The sequence below is a fragment of the Monodon monoceros genome, unplaced genomic scaffold (genome assembly GCF_005190385.1).
Source record: "Monodon monoceros isolate NGI ecotype Baffin Bay Population unplaced genomic scaffold, NGI_Narwhal_1 Super_Scaffold_18, whole genome shotgun sequence".
Taxonomy (NCBI): Eukaryota; Metazoa; Chordata; class Mammalia; order Artiodactyla; family Monodontidae; genus Monodon; species Monodon monoceros.
This window is the reverse complement of record NW_021703774.1, coordinates 67,428,580-67,443,279: the sequence shown is the minus strand read 5'-3', so window position 1 is coordinate 67,443,279 and position 14,700 is coordinate 67,428,580. Positions and strand designations below refer to the sequence as shown.

The following is a 14,700-nucleotide window of genomic DNA, read 5'->3' as shown; positions in this document are numbered from 1 at the left end:
AGTTATCAGATCTTCTTTTCCTGGACTCAGAAACTCCAAGAGATGCTTTATATGCCCAAACTCTAAAGTCTCCCCAAATTGCAACACTAAAATTCATATGCTTACTGTGGATATTTTGGAGTTCAACTTTCTCAGCCCATTTACCAACAAGGAAAAATATGTTAACTTTAACGTAAAACTAGGTTTTCCCATGAAATAGAAGTCATCATTATTTTATTTTTAAAATTTTGTTTTTGTTTCTCTAGAGTTAGTTCTCATTTTAAAAGGTCTCAAATGGGGCTTCCCTGGTGGCGCAGTGGTTGGGGGTCCGCCTGCCAATGCAGGGGACGCGGGTTCATGCCCTGGTCCAGAAAGATCCCACATGCCGCGGACCGGCTGGGCCCGTGAGCCATGGCCGCTGGGCCTGCGCGTCCGGAGCCTGTGCTCCGCGGCGGGAGAGGCCGCATCGGTGAGGGGCCCGCGTACCGCAAAAAAAAAAAAAAAAAAAAAAAAAAGGTATCAAATGGTTATCTCCTAAATGGGTTAAAATATTAAATATTGTCATTCAGAAAAATAGCAAGACCTTTTTGCAGTGAACTGTATCCACTTTAACTCTTATCTTTTCGGGTCCTCTAAAGTTATTTGTCCCTTAACTCTATAAGGAAGATTACATAATTAAAGTTTACAATCCTATAGTAAAAAATAAAACTCTTTTTTTTCCCTTACCATTATCTTCTCTCACTCTCCCTATTATTTTATTATTTTTCTGTTTTATTTATTTGGTATTACTGCATTGAATAAGAAAAAACAAAACCCATGATGTCTCCTTTAACAACAAACTATGTAATTATAATTGAAAAAGACCTTGGGATAATGGAAAGTGCACTGGATTTGAAACGGAAACCATCTAATCTGAAGACTCAATTCTACCATTTTATAATCAGATAGGGCTGGAAATTTGCTTAAATTTTATTAAGTATATAATGGGAATAGTAATGACAAGGCTACTTATTCCAGAGAATTTTTATATGACTTAATTTAGATGGTTGATTAAAAAGCACTTTATTTAAATATACACAAAAAAAGAATTTTTATTGTTATGAATAATGCCAAGCACATATATTTCATTTACTTCAAGTCATCTATTTTGTTCTGAATCAGAAATCTGGAGTGCTTATTTTTTAAAGAATGATTTGCAATGTATCATTAGAAAATCTTATGTAAAATTGCTGAATGTTTCCGTCCAGTACTAATTATCTCTGAGCACAGCAACCCTTAAGGAAACCACATAAACTTAAATCTTTACAAACTTTATAAAAATGGCATTTTTGGTGACACGGTCCTACTCAGGGAAGAAAGAGCACAACCAAAAAAATTATTTCTTATTAGAATAAAGGAAAGTAGGAGCCAGGACTAAACATTATTTCCTTTATAACCATGACTAAACTATGAAGTTTAATTCTTATATTTAAGGGATTAGATTCCCAAGATATCAATAAAATCCCATTAAACATGTAAATAAAGGCCAGTCATTGAAATTTAAGTGGATTATCTGTGACATTGCTTCATTTAACTATTAAAATTTACTCTAAGTGTAAATACACTATGTATCTTATCTTTATTCATTATCGCTGGCTCCCCTGCCATCCTCTGTTGAATGTGTGAATAGTCTGAGTTTTCTATAATATAACTTTTTTATAAATTATAATTATGTCAGGAGACAAAGAATGCCTCTGTTTATTTACTCTTTTAGTGAAGCATTATTGAGCATTTCTCTGGGCAAAGAATTCTAACAGGCATGGGGAATATAGAGATGAACAAAATAAGATACCTACTTTCAAAGAGTTCACAAACTAGAGGGCTCACAGAAGACATGCAAACCATGACACAGGATAGAATAAAAACCATACTAAGTAGAAGCTCAAGAAATGTGTTACAGAAACACAAAACAAAGAATGTTTCTTTCTTGTTTCAGCTAACTATAGCAGGAGATATTTTGCCAAATCTGGCTCCCTGTGCACCGATGCCAAATAAAAATACAGAGACAGAGAACTGGAAGATAAGAAATAGAGAGGCTTTTTATTTTCTTTGCCAGGAAAAGGGAAGACACAGTAGGCTAATGCCTCAAGAACTGTGCCCCCCTCCTTGAAGAATTGGAAAAGATTTTATACGTGGGGCTCATGGTCTGGGGTAGGTGATAAGGATCAAAGTAGTGAAGGTCTTGCATTTCTTTTCTTCTGCAAATTCATGGCCAAAGCTGGCATCAGGCAGCTCAGCAACCTGCTCTGTTGTCACTGAAGTTATGGGTCGTGACTTTCTTTCTGAAATGAAGAGTGCTACAAGAGAGTTGTAAGGGAAGAAGAAATGCCAAGTGCAAAGGGTAATTCATATGGAGTCAGAGAATAATCAGTTTTGTGAAGGACAAGTCTAGCTACAAGTGTTTGTTAGTAGTAACAGCTAAAGAATAACCAAGATTGCTTAACTCTTTCGGGCCTGTTTATGTTGTTTCCCCAGCCTGTTCATTGTTTCCTTATTTTCCTTGTTTATCAAAAAAGTCTCATTTCTATTTTTGCTGCAACAGTGTCAGGACAGAGGTAGAATTTTATGAGTCCTTCTGGATTCAAAGAATAAACAACGGGACTGTGTGAGTCTTCACCCCCATTTTCTTTGTATTCTATTATTAATCAACCTCTGAGGACATTTCCTAAGTGAACAGAGATTGGATGGATAAATGTCCCACTAAGAGTCAATGCACAGAAAAAATAAACAAAACAGCAACACACTGAAAACATAAATACAGATACTGGCATAAATATACTTTGCTAATGGGTATGTCTTTTGTCTTATTTGATAGTAGATCGGCATGTGTGCACTTTTATTGCTTCCTTGATCTCTTTACTCCTTAGACTAGATAATTGAGTTAAAGGATGGCCATAACACTGCAAAGAGTGGGCTGATGGCTGTGTCCCAGGAAAAGGAATCCTTAGTAGAGAAGCACAGGGATATAAAGGCTACATTTCCAAAAAAATATGAAGAAAATAGCAAGGTGGGAAGCATATGTAGAAAAGGCCTTTGGTTTCAGCCAACAGAGCAGATAATGTAGGATTACTGCAATGATACAAACATAACCCAAAACCACAAGCAGTATAGCCATGATGATCTCCACAGCATGTACAATTTCTACAACCTTGATTAAAATAATCTATCAGTGTTCATGCATGTCAGATTCAGGATGAGATCAAAGTTGCAAAAGATATTTTGAATTTGATTTGGACCACAAAATAATAGTGTAGATATTCAAGCAATCTCAGGAAGTGACATGAAGAAGCCACAGAAGCAACAGCCTACAGTCAGCTGAGTGTAAGGCTGAGATGTTATGATTGTGGGGTAATAAAAGGGGTTGCAGATGGCCAGGTATCTGTCCGTAGCCATGGTGGTGAGCTTGTAAAGCTCAGAAATGACAAGAGAGTAAAATAAATACATATTCAGGAGGCAGTCAGAGAAATGGTCTTCTGCTCACTGACTTGATTGGAGAGTATCCTGTGGATGATGGTTGTAGTATACCAGATCTTCAGGAAGGACAGGACACTGATGAGGAAATACATAGGAGTGTGGAGGTGGGAATCCAGTTTGATGAAAAAGAAGACCATAAGGGTCCCAGTGTTGATGAACAGGTAAATTAGGAGCAAGAGATAAAAATAAGAGTTCATCTTCCTGCAAATGAAAAAAAAAAAAACCAGTGAATATGAATTCAATCACTGCTGTCTGATTTTTACTTAAAATCTTCTCAATGTGGGGCAGAAAAAAAAATAGAAAAAAGGAAGTAGTAATTGGATAATCAATTCATTCATTTATTATATTTTTATTTGTTCATTCAAGTATTTGGTCAGAGCTTACTATGTCCCATATAATATGGTCGAATGAGAGGGATCACTTAAAAAGAACCAATATTCCAAATGCATAAATTGCTGTATTTCTCCTAGCTAGCCACAGCATAAGATTCAGCTTATATAGGCAATTGCCTCTGTTACCCAAGAGCACAACTTTATAATTAGCAGAATTGTCCCCTTTATATTTCCTTCACTTCTTTCGTCCATATCAGCCCCTCTCCTGCTCAGAATAAAGAATAAATCAGGGTTCAGCTCAAATAATACTTCCCATGAATTATTCTAGTTAGATTAAATTTTTCTCTCTGTGGTACTCCCATAGCAATTAATTTTGCACTTTCTATATCATGGCTAATAATACAATACCTTGTCTGCTTCTCCAATTCCTTTTTATACTCTATTTTAATCAGATGTTTTACACTAATAAGTGCTCAGTAAACATGTGTGAATGTGAGGAGGCAGGCTTGCCCACCAGCACACTTAAGCAGTCATGGCTCCAACACAATAGAAAGGCATACACAGCCCACATATAGGAGACATCCTCGTACGCTGTTGGTGAGACTGTAAATTGGTGCAACTACTATGGAAAACAGTATGGAGATTTCTCAAAAAATTAAGAATAGAACTAGTACATGACCCAGCTATTCCACTCCTGGATATTCAACCAAAGAGCACAAAAACTCTAATTTGAAAATATATTTGCACCTCTACATTCATGGCAGCACTATCTACAATAGCCAAGATACGGAAGCAACCTGTGTCCATTGAGGCACAAAGGGATAAAGAAGATGTGATACACACACACACAATGGATTATTAGTCAGCCATAAAAAAAACGAAATCCTGCCATTTGCAGCAACATGAAGGAAACTTGAAAGTGTTATGCTAAATGAAATGAGTCAGATGGAGAAAGACAAATAATATATGATTTCACTCATATATGGAATCTTAAAAAGCAAACACAATAAAGCAAAAAAAAACAAATACAGAAAACAGATTAGTGGTTAGCAGAGGGGAAGGCTAAATGCTAATTGGGTTAGTTGGGGAGGGGGTAAAATGGTGATGGATGGTAAGTAGACTTGTGGCGGTGATCTCTTTGTAGCGTATACAGATGTTGAATTATAAGGCTTTCCACTTGAAACTTACATAATAAAAAATATATGAATGGAAATGAATTTTATTGAAAGTGGAGAGGTAAGTAGCATATGGCTGAGCAAGTTGAATTCACAACTATGGCAATTTTGACCTGAATTTTGAAAAGTGAGAAAAAGTTTGTCATCTCCCTTTTTCCTGTAGATGAGTGCAATAAATTCAGTTCTTCTCAGTTGGCATGTCCTATGTGGAGCAAACAAATAACATGGAGGAAGAAAATGATATATGTAATTGGAGTTGGAAAGAGTGTTTGACTACTTGATCTCCAATCCTTTTTGGAAGAAGATAGGGAATAAATATATAAATGAAACAAATGCCTTAACCCACTTAATGGAACCTTCATTCTTCCAGTTCTTTAGACCAAATTCTTTGGAGTCAAGCTTGTCTCCTCTCTCACGCCCCATATTCAATCAGTAAGCAAATCAATTAGTGATACCTTCACAATATTTCTAGAACCAACTACTTTTTTTTAAAATTACAACTTCTTTATTATATAGAGTTTTAGTAATTTCTTATTGGACAACAGATAACATTTTAAAGTAAGAAACAATATAAATTATATCCCTCTCCTCAAGAATAGACCTAATATAACTGCTTTAGGAGTCTCTTCACTTTGCATAGCAGATATCCTAAAAGTTTATTGTGATATGATTTGAGATCTCTGGATGTTTTGGGCAGAAATCATTTCAAACAGAACCAGAGAGAAGTCACCTTGGCCACTGAAAGTCCTGGGAATGTCACAACAGCACTCCTGGTACTGCTGGAGAGAGTCCCCTATAGTCTTGAGATATTATAGTAGTTTTTGAGTCATGAACTTAGGGACTCAGGTTTTAGGAGCCGAGGCAATACCAAGGGTCTCATGATGCCTGGTGACATTTGAAGGAATCTGATTCTTAGGATTCAGATGTAATGACCAAATGGACTTCTCATTCTAATTGTCAGAAGGAGGCCAAATTGCTGAATTGCTCTCTTGCTAGTACAGAGAAAAGGACACTGCAGTGTATCATGGAACTCCACAAGGTTAGAAGGCTTTATATGTAGCCTATTTTAATGTCGGGTTTAATCCTGGGTTTAAAAACAAAACTCATAAAAATACATTGATTTCATTTACCATCTTCTCTCTTTTAAAATTACTACCCATAGGTGTACTACTTAATATTTGGAAATGGCAGGCCACAGGATTCATCCTTTTTATTTAAAATAGTGTGTGTGTGTGTGTGTATGTGTGGAGGTGTGTTTATTTTTTTGCATATAACCTATGCACTTCCTCCCATATACTTTATTTTTTTAACATGTTTATTGGAGTATAATTGCTTTACAATGTAGTGTTAGTTTCTGCTGTATAACAAAGTGAATCAGCTATATGTATACATATATCCCCATATCCCCTCCCTTTTGAGCCTCCCTCCCACTCTCCCTATCCCGTCCCTCTAGATAGTCACACAGTACTGAGCTGATCTCCCTGTGCTATGGAGCTGCTTCTCACTAGCTATTTTAGATTTGGTAGTGTATATATGTCAATGCTACTCTCTCACTTCTCTTTTACTTCACTATGTATGACAAACTCTAGGTCTATCCACCTCACTACAAATAACTCAGTTTTGTTTCTTTTTATGTCTGAGTAATATTCCATTGTATATATGTGCCACATCTTCTTTATCCATTCATCTGTCGATGGACATTTAAGTTGCTTGCACATCCTGGCTATTGTAAATAGTGCTGCAATGAACACTGCGGTACATGACTCTTTTTTTTTTGCGGTACGCTGGCCTCTCACTGTTGTGGCCTCTCCCGTTGCGGAGCACAGACTCCGGACGCGCAGGCTCAGCGGCCATGGCTCACGGGCCCAGCCGCTCCGCAGCATGTGGGATCTTCCCAGACCAGGGCACGAACCCGTGTCCCCTGCGTCGGCAGGCGGACTCTCAACCACTGCGCCACCAGGGAAGCCCCATGACTCTTTTTGAATTACAGTTTTCTCAGGGTATATGCCCAGTAGTGGGATTGCTGGGTCATATGGTAGTTCTAGTTTTAGTTTTTTAAGGAACCTCCATACTGTTCTCCATAGTGGCTGTATCAATTTACATTCCCACCAACAGTGCAAGAGTGTTCCCTTTTCTCCACACCCTCTCCAGCATTTATTGTTTCTAGATTTTTTGATGATGGCCATTCTGACTGGTGTGAGGTGATACCACACTGTGGTTTTGATTTGCATTTCTCTAATGATTAATGATGTTGAGCAGCTTTTCATGTGCTTCTTGGCCATCTGTATATGTTCTTTGCAGAAACGTCTATTTAGGTCTTCTGCCCATTTTTGGATTGAGTTGTTTGTTTTTTTGATATTAAGCTGCATGAGCTGCTTGTAAATTTTGGAGATTAATCCTTTGTCAGTTGCTTCATTTGCAAATATTTTCTCCCATTCTGAGGGTTGTCTTTTCATCTTGTTTATGGTTTCCTTTGCTGTGTAAAAGTTTTTAAGTTTCATTAGGTCCCATTTGGGTTTTTTTGTTTGTTTTTATTTCCATTTCTTCAGGAGGTGGGTCAAAAATGATCTTGCTGTGATTTATGTCATAGAGTGTTCTGCCTATGTTTTCCTCTAAGAGTTTTATAGTGTTTGGCCTTACATTTAGGTCTTTAATCCATTTTGAGCTTATTTTTGTGTATGGTGTTAGGTAGTGTTCTAATTTCATTCTTTTACATGTAGCTGTCCATTTTTCCCAGCACAACTTATTGAAGAGGCTGTCTTTTCTCCATTGTATGTTGTTGCCTTCTTTAGAACCAACTACTTCTTAAAACATTCATACTGCAAACCTGGCCCAAGCCATCAACCCTTGCCTGGATTTTGCATAACCTCCAAGAGTGTCTGCTTTTGTCATTGCCCTCTTTCAGTCTATCCTCAGCACCAAACTAAGATAAATCTTATTAAAAGGTAAATGAAATAATTTTGCTTCTCTGCCAAAAACCCTCCAATGGGTCCCACTTTACTCCAAATGAAAAGCAAAAACCTTTACAATGGTCTTTTAGTTCTTATGTAATCTGGCCCAAGAAAATTTTTTCTGACTTCATCATCTATGTCTCCACACCCACCCCAATCACTCTATCCACGTGCCACCTGGAACGCCCTTACATTAGAGCCTTTGCACTTCCATGCCCTCTACCTAGAACATTCTTCCTTGAAATATTCACATGCCTAGAACTTATTTTCTTATACTTCTTTTGGCCATAATTCAAATAATACTTGCTGAGAGATGCCATTCCTAATTACCTTACTTAAAATTAATCACGTTCCAGCCCCCAAACTCCTTATTCGCTAACCGTATCTTATTGTTTTTTCTCCCTACCATCTCTTACTACCATTTAAAATATAATTGCATTTTATTTAGATTATTGTCCACCATCCTTTCATATATAGACTCCGTGAGTACAAGGATTGTTTTCTGTTTTTAAAATAGTTTTATATGTAATGCCTAGAACAGCAATTGGTACAGAGTTGGCATGTAATTCCCTCTTTAGAATTATATGATATATACTGTTTCTATTCCTCTCAGGTTGCTGTTACATACAGAGCAAGTTTCTTGAAATGCCTAAGACAGAGATAGTTCAAAGTCCCTATGGCTGATGGAAAAGATATAATTAGGTAACCATACTCATATTAAGGAGGAAAAGTGGTGAAAGTGTTTATTGTGTCAGGCTATGAATATGTGCAAATGAATAGGTTAGAATAGTGACGGGAGGAGAAATTCTGAACTTATAAGTAAAATATCTAAGAAATTGTTTCCTAGCTGTATAATGATCAACATTTTAAAACCTTCAGCCTGCAATTAAGTTTTAGATTGTTCATACCTACTTGCCCTAAGGTAAATGAATTTAAAAGAGTAACAAACACTCTCTTTTTCTAGGAATCTAGATGCTCTGTTTCAATAGACAAAACTCTGAAAATCTATTATTCAAACTGCAGGAAAGTTAACACAAGCAAAATAATGTCAGCAATGGAACGGTAACTCATAGCATCTCCTCCTTTTTGCACCCTTCATAGATGTGACAGTACAGAAAATCAGAAGTCATGAAGCAATTCAATAGTTATTTATTGAGGTCATTATTATGTAGAGCCCAGTGCTAGGCACAGGGAGCAATGCACATATAAACCAATGACACCGTGCTTCAAGTCGGATGTATTAATGATAATTCAAGGTAGAAAGCAGGCAGTGTCATAAGAGTGGTACAGATAAAGTACAATGAAACTTCAGAGAAGTTACTGCCCATTGTCTCTGGAGTCCGAGTGTTGGGATTCCTGTCCTTGTTCGGCTACTTTTATGGGTAAATTCTTACCTGCTCTTTGTCTCAGTATTTTCAACTGCAAATTAGAAATGATGAGATGACTCATATTGTAAGTATTAAATAAAGTAAGAGATGTGAAACACTATGTACTTGGCACATAGAGAAAATAAATTGCTAGTTATAATCAAAATAATTATTTATTCTCATTTGTTAAAGGGATGAATAAGTTAAAATATGCTTATTAGGAGAGTTTAAGAACAGCACAGTCAGTAATGCTGAGACAATACTATTAAGTATTGCTGTGGTGAGAAAAGCATGGCAGTTTGAAGTCTGGACTCATTTTTGTTACTTGCTCTATCATTAGCCAACTATGTGAACATAAAAAGTCTGTTTGCTTCAATTTTTTTTTCTTTTCTTGATCTGCATAATGGATGTGATAATATCAACTGCATGAGTTTGTTATGAGGATTAAGTGAGTTAATCCAGTGAAAACTTGGCTTATAGGCCATAGTTCTTATTAAAACCAGCCTCAAGTCCTCAAGCCCATGTTGGTTTGTACCAAAGTCTTCCTAAATTAAATGCAAGTAGAGTTCTAAAGGTATATAAATAAAGATTAAAAAATAAAGGTAAGTATATGATAAATATTTTTCATGTCTCAGAAGAAATACAATTTCTCTTTGCAATTTTTCTTGATTTTCCAGCACAGTTACTACTTCTGCTATGATTTTATGAATTTTGTTGTTATTACTTTTTATATTGTACTTTTATGGGCCTCTCCAATTCTTTAGTGGAGACTCTTTTAGGTAGAGGTTCTATGTTTGTCCAGAATTTACCACACTGCTTGACATGTAAAATTTGCTCAGTAATTAATTGTTCAATATGCAGATAAGGTTTCTGACATTTAAAAAATGATGGAAAGTAGTTAACAGGGAAGATAAATAGCCATCTTCAGATTACATGCTTCATTAGTTATGAAGGATTTTCAGTAAGTGATTATATATTCTTTCATTCATTTATTTATGTATTTAATATAATCTCCCCCAAATGTCATAAAATATAATAAGCAGGCTGGTGAGGTGGAAAGCAGTGTGAGAGAACTCACTGCTCAACCCTCAGCAATGTGAATTCAAAGAAAATCACTGTAAGAAATTCCACCAGTAGATTAGCGCCGTGATCTCCCCTCTGAATGTTGTCCTTACTTTTGATCATCAGACACTGCTGTATGCTGTTTCTTTTCCTTTTGTTTTTCTCTCAGTTTGGAATCGTCTTTATTCAACACACATGGACACACGCACGCATGCACAGATACACAGGTTAGCTAGGAAAATTACATTCACAATTTGGAGTGAGGGCGTATTTAATCTTAGAATGCTTTTAAGCAGTGTAGTAAAGCAATAAGATCTAAGTTTTGAGAAATAAAGTAGTCTCAGTTGGGAGAGCAGATAGAAGGTGAGAAAGTACGGATGTGAAAAGGTAGTTTCAGCTATATACATTTTTAGGGACAATGATAAATTTTGAGGGACTAGGAAAGTGATAAATAAATTTTATATTTTAAGGCAGGACAAGAACTTTTCAGCATAAAATTCTCTCTGTGTGTCCATTTGGGCCTCCTCTCTCTCTCCTTAATGTGCAGTGTGCATCTGCATTACACATCAAAAAGAACTTCTCAAAGATGGGAGTGTCTGCTGGACCATAAAGATCGTTTTGTTTTATTTTGTTTTCCTTTCTTCTGACCCTAGCAATGTAACTTCTTTAAAAAAAATATTGTTCTTTCCCAACTCTGTAGGGAATCATGATGACTTGATGCTTGTTTTGTAACTGTTTACCTGGACTATGTATCCTTGTTGAACTTTATGTAAAATATCAATGTCATTTTGATGCATGATACTTTGTCTCAAAAATGTATCTGACTGTGCCTTTGACCTCTAACAGGAGGAACAGTTCTCAGAGTTTTCTGAGAGCCTGTCTCCCTCGTTGTAATGCTCAGTTTGGCTCAAATAAAGTTCCTTTAATTCTTCTTAACTTGATTGTTAATTGGACTTTTATTGAGAAATTGATTATATACTACAAAATCTTAAAACAGACAAAACATAAGAAAACTGTGTAACCCTTTCATATGGAGATTTATGTAAATCAATTCTGTAACAATATAGCACTTAGAAAAGTACAGTTAAAATAATTAATCTATCAGTAATTTCATTCCTCATGTTTTATGAAGAACATTAAAAATATATACACTATTTAAACCCAGTTACACTTCTCATATGCATTTTCCCCCTTCCCTTATTTTCTTACACTAAGTATACTTTCTGAAGACATTCCTTTACCAAGACCTCTCCACCCACAACCTATGATTTTTCTCACATTTTCTCTCTTCTCTATCTGAATTCTTTATTAGATAACATTATCCTCTTCTTATAAGACATTTCCCTTTACTTCTGTCTTTGCATCTGACTTTTAAGTATCGTAAGACTTAAGGGTGTGGATGAGGGCATGACTATGGCACACTGGTGGGGAAGTGAGGCTGACTACCATAGGATTCCTGTAGGTGGGCTAGGGAAGAGTGAAAATCTACTAACATTTGCATAGTAATCAGCTTTATTATTGCATCCCCATGAGGTGTGAGCCTTGGAGAAAAGCACCTTTTATGAAGCATGTATAAAGAGAAGAATCCACAAGAGAAAGAGCCCTCAAACAAAATAAGATTAAAAAAAATAAAGAGTCCAGCATCCTGAAATCCAAGGGAGAAGAGATTGAAAGGGAAGCATTGTTGTCCAATATGGTTGGTCAGTTGTCTGGGACAATCAGAATGCAGCATGGTGATATTGGTTTATTTACTCACTAGGTATTTATTGATATTATTGCTTAATTAATAAGTACAATACATTTGATTACAGTGAAACCAAGGGTTACATTTTTCAATTTATCATGAAAAAATATTGATTAGCTAATGAATGGATTAGTTTTATTACTTTACTTTTTTTTAGAGCCAAGGTTTTTGTTTGTTCATTTATTGCACTTAAAATATTCTTCAGTGACCTTCTTGGCCTGGGATTCTTTGCCATAGTCCTTAACTACCACAGAACTGCAACCAACCCTTTTATGGGGTTTCTCTCTCTGTCAGTTTTAAAGAGGCCTATCCATTCTCCTCATTTCTAGTGGTCATTGATATTAATGAAGTTGATTTGGGGTTCAGCAAAACACCCTCCACTAACTCGACACACACAGGCTCAATACAGGTAGACACAGGGCTTAGTGCCTATTATTGACACAGACATGGAATTAATATTGTGTAGTACTGCCAAGATATAAATCATACAAGAGATTCATAATAGAACCTGCTGAAAAACATCTAGACTGCTATTTATCAATACATGAATACTCAATTAGAAATTAGGGTTATTCTTCAAGTATATCCATTGTGAATACCATGGAGAGAACTTTGTCTTATGAAGATGGTTTTCAATTACCACATCTTACAAACAGAAGTCTCGACTCTGTTAAAATTAGTAAATTTTTACCCAGATTATTTCCACAAATTAAATTTACCTTGAATAAATTGAGTGGCAGAAAACTTAATCAAAAAAGTCAGATCCAAAATATGTCAAATTGAATAAAGGTTGAAATAAACTATCGAGTTCAGTTATTAGTGAATTTTTTTTATTGGTGACTTTTGGGAGACCAGTTTCAGCAAAAGGCTGTTAGGAAAAGATGTATTGTAGAGAGTTGAGGATAAAAAGGCTCCAACAATTATATAGACTCCCAACTACTAGATCTTACTTGAAGTCCCTGGTCTTATGAAAAATGATGTTAGCTTGACTTATGTGCTTTTTAATAGCTTCCTTTATCTCTTTATTCCTCAGACAGATAATGAGGTTGAAAAAAGGGAGACAAAGGCCAGAGCAATGGCTATATCCCAGAATAAGGAGTAGGTGGCAGAGAAGTGTAGGTACATGAGAGCCACACTGCCAAAGAAAACCAGAAAGACAGTGAGGTGGGAGACGTATGTGGAAAATGCCTTGCAATGACCCTCAGCTGAACGAATACATAGAATTACAGCCACAATACCAACATAGGACATGAAAATGAGCATCACACCTGTAATGATCTCCACTGCATGGACAACATCCACTGCCTGAATCATGACGATGTCTTGTGTGTCTAGGCAGGCCAGGCTTGGCACTGGGAGGAAGTCACAAAAGATATGCTCAAGGTGATTAGAGCCACAAAATAGCAGTGTGGAGATCCAGGCAGTCTCAGTGAGGGGCAGGATAAAGCCACAAATACAGCAGCTTAAAGTCAGCCGGGCACATGGTTTAGGGGTTATGATAATGGGATAATGAAGAGGGCTACAGATGGCCAGGTAGCAGTCAAAAGCCATAGCTGTCAAGAGACAAAACCTCACTCATGCCTGTGGAATGGAAGAAATACATCTGCAGGAGACAACCACTTAAGGAAATACTCTTGTCACTAAGCAGGCAAGACAGCACCTTTGGTATGGTAGCTGTGGTTTACCAGATCTCCAGGAAAGAAAGGGCACTAATAAAGTACATGGGAGTGTGGAGGTGAGTATTCAGCTGGACCACTGTGATGATGACTGGGTTTCCAACAACAATGAAAGCATAAATGAAGAGCAGTGGAACAAAACAGATGACAGGATCTCCCCAGGTATAAGGGAAAGCAGAGAAGATAAACTCCTGAGCAGTGGTTTGATTGGGGCTCTCCATCTCCATCTCCAGGTGAGAAATGAGGATTTCAATTCCTACTGCACTCAAGCCTTCTAGGAGATGCTTACTATTGGTCATAGAGTGAGTGCACTTACCAAATGACAGCATCTGAATAAATCCCTGTATTGGGGCTATAGAGGAAGAAGGAATATTCCATATTCCATAGATGCTTACAACTAAAATTGGAGTATGGGAAAAAAAATACAGTCAGAAAACACAGCCAGTATTTTAGACCAATGATTCTCAAAATTCAGCATGCATCAGGATCACTTGGAGGGCTTGTTAAAACTGAGATTACGGGTCCCCATCCTGAGAGTTTCTAATTCAGTACGTCTGGGGTAGGGTCAAAGAATTTTCATTTCTACTGGATTTCCAGGCAATGCTGTCTGCTAATCAGAGGACCATATTTTAAAACCACTGCATTTAGACAAAGAAAGAACTAGATGAGGTAGTGAAAGAATAGCAAGGTGATGTTTTTGCCCATATTCAAGTCTTATTGATTTTCTAACAATCTCCCCATAACTGTTTCAAAATTCTTCCTTATAAACTCTCAGTTCCCCATCTGATTCTTGGCATATGATTTAATTGAACATTTTAATGATGAAGACAGACATCATTAATAAATTCCAACCTCTTCCTCCTTTTTCTGCCTCTAAATAACACATCCTCTCTTTCATCTC

General features: G+C 36.7%; 1 pseudogene; it reads right to left on the bottom strand.

Moving 5' to 3' along the window:
- Nucleotides 1-13,062: 13,062 nt before the first annotated feature.
- On the bottom strand, nt 13,063-14,020 carry LOC114898146 (annotated as a pseudogene).
- Nucleotides 14,021-14,700: the final 680 nt, after the last annotated feature.